This window comes from Cupressus sempervirens, chromosome 5, assembly GCF_028749045.1.
Source record: "Cupressus sempervirens isolate cs-2001-9-10 chromosome 5, ASM2874904v1, whole genome shotgun sequence".
Taxonomy (NCBI): Eukaryota; Viridiplantae; Streptophyta; class Pinopsida; order Cupressales; family Cupressaceae; genus Cupressus; species Cupressus sempervirens.
In genome coordinates, this window is record NC_143122.1 from 668,970,228 (window position 1) to 668,977,901 (window position 7,674).

At 30.8% G+C, this 7,674-nt stretch overlaps 1 pseudogene; it reads left to right on the top strand.

The window, feature by feature from the left end:
• The first annotated feature begins 6,326 nt into the window (after nucleotides 1-6,326).
• Nucleotides 6,327-7,252, top strand: LOC149557705 (uncharacterized; annotated as a pseudogene).
• Nucleotides 7,253-7,674: the final 422 nt, after the last annotated feature.

Sequence of the window (7,674 nt, forward strand, 5' to 3'; positions counted from 1 at the left end):
TATTGGAATATCCCAAAAATATTCCTTCATCACTTTTGAAATCAAAATTTCATTTCTAGACTCCTTCAAAGAACATTTACTACCAAATATTTTCATGTAACATACATTAGCTTTATAGCCATACCATAACTCAAAAGGTGTTTGATTTGAAACCTTCATCAATTGAACTCAGTTCAAGGTATGAACTATAGTTTTGATTACCTCCTTCTAGTATTTGATAGAAATATTCATTTATATCATAAGGTTCCTTGCACAATCCATGATTGATCTATTCCTTCTTTTAGCAATGCCATTCTATCGAGATGTGCTAGGTGTAGACACTTATCCTTTGTTTCCTCTCTCATTGTAGAATTCATTGAATTTATTAGAAATTAATTCTCCTCCTCTGTCCAATCTTAAACATTTTAGTTTCTTTCCTATTTCTTTCTCCACTCTTGCTAAATATTATTTGAACTTTTTAAAATCTTTTGATTTTTCCTTCAAATACATAACAATCATAATTCTAGAATAATCATCAAAAAATAAAATAAAGTACTTATCTCCTATGTATCTTTCTATTCCAATAGGTCCACAAATATCTATATGGACCAACTCTAATACTTCTTTATAATTATAGTTCTTTCCTTCATAACTTTTCTTTCCCATCTTACCAATTTGACAATTCTTGCACATGCCTATGTTAGGTTTCTTCATGCTTGGAATGCCTCTAACCCTTTTGTTCTTGCTTACATTTATCAGGTTATCAAAATTTATGTAACATAACATCTTATGCCATTACTAGCTTTCTTCTACCTGAGCAATGAAACATGAACTTCCATTAAGATCTAGGTAGAATAGATTACCTTTTGTTTTCTTGCCAATCGCAACCAGATTTCCTTTGTCATCCAGTAGATTAGCCTTTTCATTCATGAATTCTACCTTGAATCCAATATTATTTGATTGAGCCACACTAAGTAGATTATGCTTAATTCCTTCAACCCAATAAGAATTATGACATTTGAGATCATTGGTTAGTGCAATACAACCTTTACCTTTCACATAACATGGTTCAACTTTTCCAAATCTAACACTTCCACCATCATGGTGTACTAAGTTCTCAAATTTAGATTTTTTACTAGTCATATGGTGAGAACAACCACTATCAATAATCCATGTATCATTCTTACTAATATGTGCGATAAGTGTCATTTTATCATTCTCATCATCTAATTCATCCTTAACAATAATGTATGCCATTTCATCTTCTTCTTCACTACTTTCAGAATCTCTAGCAATGTAACAAGATTTCCTACCTTTTTCTTTGTATTCCTTGTAGCTTTTGAAGTCCTTCTTGCCCTTGTACTTGTCATTCTTCATTTCTTCTTTGCCTTCTCTTTAGACACCTTGAAGCAATGTGACCAACCTCTTCACAAGAAAAGGAGATCAAATAAATTTTTCCTTTGTACTTCCATTTGCCCTTGGGAAATCTTCTTGCAATTAATGCTTCAATGACATCAAGATATTCATCAGATCCATCTTCATCCTCACTATCAGATTGCCTTTAGATTTTGTAGCTTTTTTCTTTAGTGGTAACTTGGCTTGAAATGTGGACTCAAGGTTGCTAGTGTTTTGAACATAATTGCTATAGTTATCTAACTCAAATGCAGTCAATCTTACCACTACTACATCTAATGTTATATCATTCTTGGGATCATAGTACAAAAACAACAATATATTACTAAATAAACTACTAAAATTTGTAAATATATGACAAATTTTGATCATGTGACCATTGGTAGTTTATTGCCGATCATTAATATTGCAAGCAAATTTATGATTAAGCTATTTTAATCATTAATGTGGTCATTGATTTGGTTGTTGATTATTATTGAATAGTAGTTTGTTTGGTGGTTTATTTGGTAGTTTATTTTGTGGTTTACTTAGTAATTTATTTGGTAGTTGATTGTTATTAAATAGTATTTTATTTGGTAGTTTATTTGGTAGTATCTTCGACTGTTGATTTGGCAATTGATTTGGTAGCTTTAGATTATGGTTAAAGCAAGTTTTGAAGGGACTTGAAACCCTTTACAAAAATATAAAGATAAACATTTAAAGCACTACCAGATTTAACAAGGACCTGAAACCTGAAGTTCAAAAAATAACCAAACCATGTTTTACAGGGACTTGAAATTGAGAGTTTAAACCATAAAAAAGACCAGGTCTTACAAGGACCTACAACCTAGAGTTTTTAAAACAAATGGGACAGAAAAAGGACAAAACCAAAAAAATCACCTAGACTAGAAACCAGCACACATGATCCACAACCCACACCTACAAAAGCTCCTTGATAATGTTCATCACATCTTTATCTACTTCTACAGTACTCTGGATAATGTTAGCAAGCAATGGAACAGGAGCCCCAAGAGCTATAGCAAACTTTTCCCTTATGTTTTGCCTTGCTCTCTTACTAGGCCCACCAGGACTCCCCACTCCAATATTACCAGTTGACATATTTGGTAATTAATTTGGTAGTATATTTGATAGTTGATGTGGTAGTATATTCAATATTCAAATTGGTAGTTGATTTGGTATAATATCTGGTAGCATATTTGGTAGTTCATTTGGTAGTTCATTTGGTAGTTGACTAATCATTTATTTGATAGTTAATTTGGTCATTTATTTATTCATTTCTATTAAATAGTACTAAATATAGTTATGAAATAAATAATTTACTCAATACCATAAATTTTAAAATTAAAAAAACATGATATTAGATTTGAACTAAATTATTAAAGAAAATGAAAAATATTACACATAAACAACACTAATATTACAAGATTGATTCAATATCATGATAAAAAATAATGTATCTTGGAATAAAAAATTTAATACAAATAATATAAGTTTAATAATATGTCAAAATTGTCTAAAAATTATACATGTAAATATGATAAAAAGTGTCAAAAATGTTTAAGAGTTTTCAACTCTTTCAAATAGAGATCGAAAATTAAAATATTTAAACAACACATTCAAAATACTACAACCTAAAGAAATGTGTCAAATTTTCTAACAAATAACACATTGATCAACTACGTCATTTTCTCCAAATACTTGGCCATTGTATGAAGGTTCCCTCTTTCTCTTTGAGATGAAAAAATCCATTGATTTTATCATCATAGGAAACTAGTACATTACTTGTGATTGTTATAATGTTTACATTGGTATCTCTAGTTCCATTCAGGTTTACTCCATGTAACATAGACAAGGAGAAAATAATCCCAATACAAGAAACATGACCATCATATGGATCCAAAACTTTAACTTTATCCCCTTGAGTTTACCAAAATATTTTTGCAAAAAGATAAAAGAAAAAACATATTAGATTACATAGGTAATGAAAGGCAAAAAATATAAAATGTTATATTAATGTAGTACTTATGATAACTATTCATTTTCATTGCTAAAGATAAAAATCTTCTTGTAAAAAATTAAGGACACTCACAAAATGTTCAATAAATTGATTATATTATTAAGTAACAATTCCATGCCTTAGGGTTAAAATTTCATACCATGGGATTGGAACAACCTATAATTAACAATTTCATGTCATTTAAGCTACCCAAATGCAATAAGAATAATATATGTTAATTATCGAAACCAATAATGATCAATTACTAAAGATCATGAATAAATGACACTCACCTAAGAGTCATAAGGAGTAGAGAGATTGTTACAAGATGCAAAAAAAATCTAATCCATGCAAATGCATGAGACTAATAGAATTATTAGGACCTACAAATGAAACCCATGCATTATTTGCTAATAAGTTAGATTTAACTTCTTCTTGTTGTTTCTACTGATGATCATGACGAGTGGCATATGATCCTTCTCAAAAAAATCTAGCAAACGTATCTACCCGCAACTCAATGCACATCAAATCTTAGTATTTCCTATTCATGATAAAACTTCAAAGAAAGTAAAGAATATTTCCTTCCAAGAATAGATGTAAAAGAATTCACCTGAAGTTATACCTTCAAGCATTCTCAAATCACACATGCTGGGTAGTGGTGTGACTATATTATTGCTATATCATTTTTATGATGATGATCCTTTTGGTGTAAATATATGACAATATATACATTAAATACTACAAATAGACAACAAAGATGTGAGATCAATAAAAATATGACATGGGAGGAATTCTCTAATTAAGGAAGAAAAACATAGTTAGATCAAAGGACTACAATACACACTAATATAGGATGTGGAAGCCATGCATGTACAATTCAAAATCTATCAAGTTATTCAACACCAATCATAGAGACTTCATGATCTCTATTAAGTCAATGCAAGATTCTGAATAGAAGTACTTACTAGTGAGCAAACGTGTTTCAACCATGTCTCTAAAAATACAAACTAAACTTTCCTAATTTTTGACAAAAATTAAAAAAAGATTAAAATGGAAACTCCATTAACTATTGAGTAACCTAACTTCATAGCTTTTTAGAAAACTTCACTACTCTTTAATAGTTGTAAAGATGACTAGAAAATTAATGTAATAGTTGGAGAGAAGGTATTATGGTAGTTAGGGTTCTTTTAGGCACCATTTTTGGAGGAACGATCAACACCCATGGAAAAATAAATACAACAGAAAGTAATGTGTGCAACCATATAGCTATTATACAATTGTTTTTAGTATGTGGTGTGATTAGACCCAATTGTCTACATTCAAACCCTACATGTCTAGAGGTAGTGTAGTCAAAGATGAATGTGAAATGACATTGTACAAGGAAAAATCAGTATGAACATGTTACATGTGAAAGTGATATGAAAAACATGAAGAAGGATAAAAAAAATGATGTGAAAAAGGAGTACAACAATGATAAAAGGTTTTGAATCCATAATTTCAATTACAAACAAATCGATAATCTTGAAGAGCTTTCAGTAAAACAAAGACCAATGTATGAGAAATAATCAAGGTGACAAAAATCAATGTTTTATGTGAAGAACTGAGTCAAAGTGACAAAAATCAATGTTTTATGTGAAGAACTAAGAAGCTTAAAGAAATACACATGATAGTTATGATGAAGACTCTAATGCATAGATATGATACAATGTTTGTTGTCAAATAAATAGCCTTATGGGATCACTTGAAAAAAACACAAAACATATTCAGGTATCATGTGATATCAGACTAGGTCCTAGAGTGTGTATTAAAGTTTAGTATTTAGAGAGTGATGTTTTACTTCTAATAGCCTTTTTGGAATGTATAGAAGATGTTAAAGGAACTCATGAATTCTTAAGCAGTTTGAAACCATCATGTCACCTTTTTTGAGGTAGTTGGAAGGATCTTTAATGATTCTTTCTTGTTCAATCCAACCCTAAAACACATGTCCTTTCATTTGGGGTAGTTGATTGGTTTGTTGGCCAACTGAAGTGGAATATAGGAAAAATGGAGTAACTTTCTAGAAATTAAGGGAGAGACTATTGAGTTGGATAGTAGGTGGAGAGGATGCAAGAGGAAGCTTTGACCAATTCCTTAGGATTTTCAAGAATCCTAGGGCTTCTTAAGGCCTCTCAAGTGTATAGATATGGTCAAGGATAGTTTGAGGAATTTCTAACACTTTTTAGAGTGCTTTCAGGGGTATTTAATGACCATTTTCAGTTAGATCTAACCCAAGTAGCTAATTGAAGCACAAGTTAAAATATTGTAATCAACTTTTGTAAGATATAAAATAGATTTTGGAGTCCATTTTGTAGCTAGTTTAGCTAGACTAATTTCATTTATGCAACTAGCTCTTAAGTCATGTGGAAAACATTAAGGTTGTTTTGCAGGACCAATCAATCTAAAAATGTGATTCATGCTTTATTGCATGTAAACTTAAAACTATCCCATCTATTTCTTTTTTCTTTGCCCTTTATTCCTCTTCAATATTCTCATCCTTTTCTATTTTAATAGGGCTTTGAAAAACAATTGACATCCACAAAAAATTGCCCATTTAAGTAAAGTAGGAATGCAATGACCTTGGTTACCTTTATCTAATTAACCTTTCTTTGAATCCCATAGAGTTATTCACATTACATTCCTTTAATTAAAATATGTTTTTTTTTTTAAAGAATCTATGTGGTACTATTGTTTCCTCTTTTTATTTCCAAAGGACTTTATCTAACAATTTAGTGAAAATAAGGCTGGCTGAAGGAAACTAGTATCATATAGGATTTGGTAAAATCTATAGATTTTGTCATTTTCACACTTTGGCTTAGAAGAAAGAGATTGATAATGGATTTTGGTAAAATCTATAGATTTTGTCATTTTCACACTTTGACTTAGAAGAAAGAGATTGATAATGGATTTTTCTACATCTCATCCTATTAAATTTGTACAATCTCTGGTAAATATTGAAGAAGAGCATCCAATATGTTTACCTCCAAAGACTCGATAAGAGCCAATAGAATTATTGGCCAGATCTTGGAGCATTTCATCATTGGTGGTGTCCAAGGCTCTTGCTCCTTTTACTAGTCATGGAGGGGGAAAAGGAACCTCTTCTTTTCAAGAAAATGCTAAGTTTGCACCAAATAAATTGCCTTTAGTTACAACTCCCTATTTATTTGCCTCCAATGGGATTTTATAGCTAGTCATGGAACAAAATTTCTAGAACACCCAAAAAATTCCATTTTGACATCAAGAAAGGGTCAAGTCATGGCGGTATTCCATTTACAATTTCTACTAGCTCAATTGGTGGAATTCTACCTATTTATCCAAGGAAGTGAGTTATATTTTACAATAATAAGCTCTTAACCCTAATCTTTACCACATTGATCATTCTTTGAACAATAGGCTCTACAAGAATGTTAGCTCAATAAGAATGCAAAATGGGCAAAAATAGTTGGAAGATAGCTAAATGATTTGAGAGAGAGAAAAAGAGGAGACATACACTAGAAATGCACATGTTCATGGAGCTATCCTAGTAGCTAGTGTAGTTGTATTTGTGGCTATTGTGGTTGCTAATGCTACCTCATCTAGGGAGAATGTGTAGTTAAAGATAAGTATAAAAATTGCATCAATAACAATACTTTTAGTGGAAAAATGGGTTTAGGTTCAAGAGTATATGGGACTTGATCAAGAAAAATGACTATTGTGGAAAGCTCTTCTTTCAATGTCAAAAATCCTATAGATATTGTGACATTAACTATAGGTGCAATCATAGTCGGCGATATCTTCCACATTGGTCAAATTGGTGTAATATTACTTCAGAGGTTTAAGATTAGGTAATTTTCATCTGAGTCAAATAATGAAAGGATTAATGTTCTTCTCTCAATAAAGTATGCACATATAACACCATTGCTATATTTCTTCTTCAACATACATGAAATTCTTTCTATGAAAGGTGTTTATGCAGATTTAAAGTTGAAAAAATGGAACCTATAATCACAACAAATAATAATATTTTGTACTCCTTAACAACCCTTATATCCTGAATGTTGAAGTTAAGATTTCATGTTAATCATGCAAGACCATGATATTGCAAGTTGGTTTTGTAGGAATCCATGCATTTCCTAACTTAAGATTTTGTAAATCATCTATTTACACTTGCCCACATTGTGGTCCTACATTAGAGAGAGTCAACCAATCCTTTCCACATACCTCTTAGGACTAAAAAGGTATGAAGCTATTTGTAGAGGGCTTTTTATTTT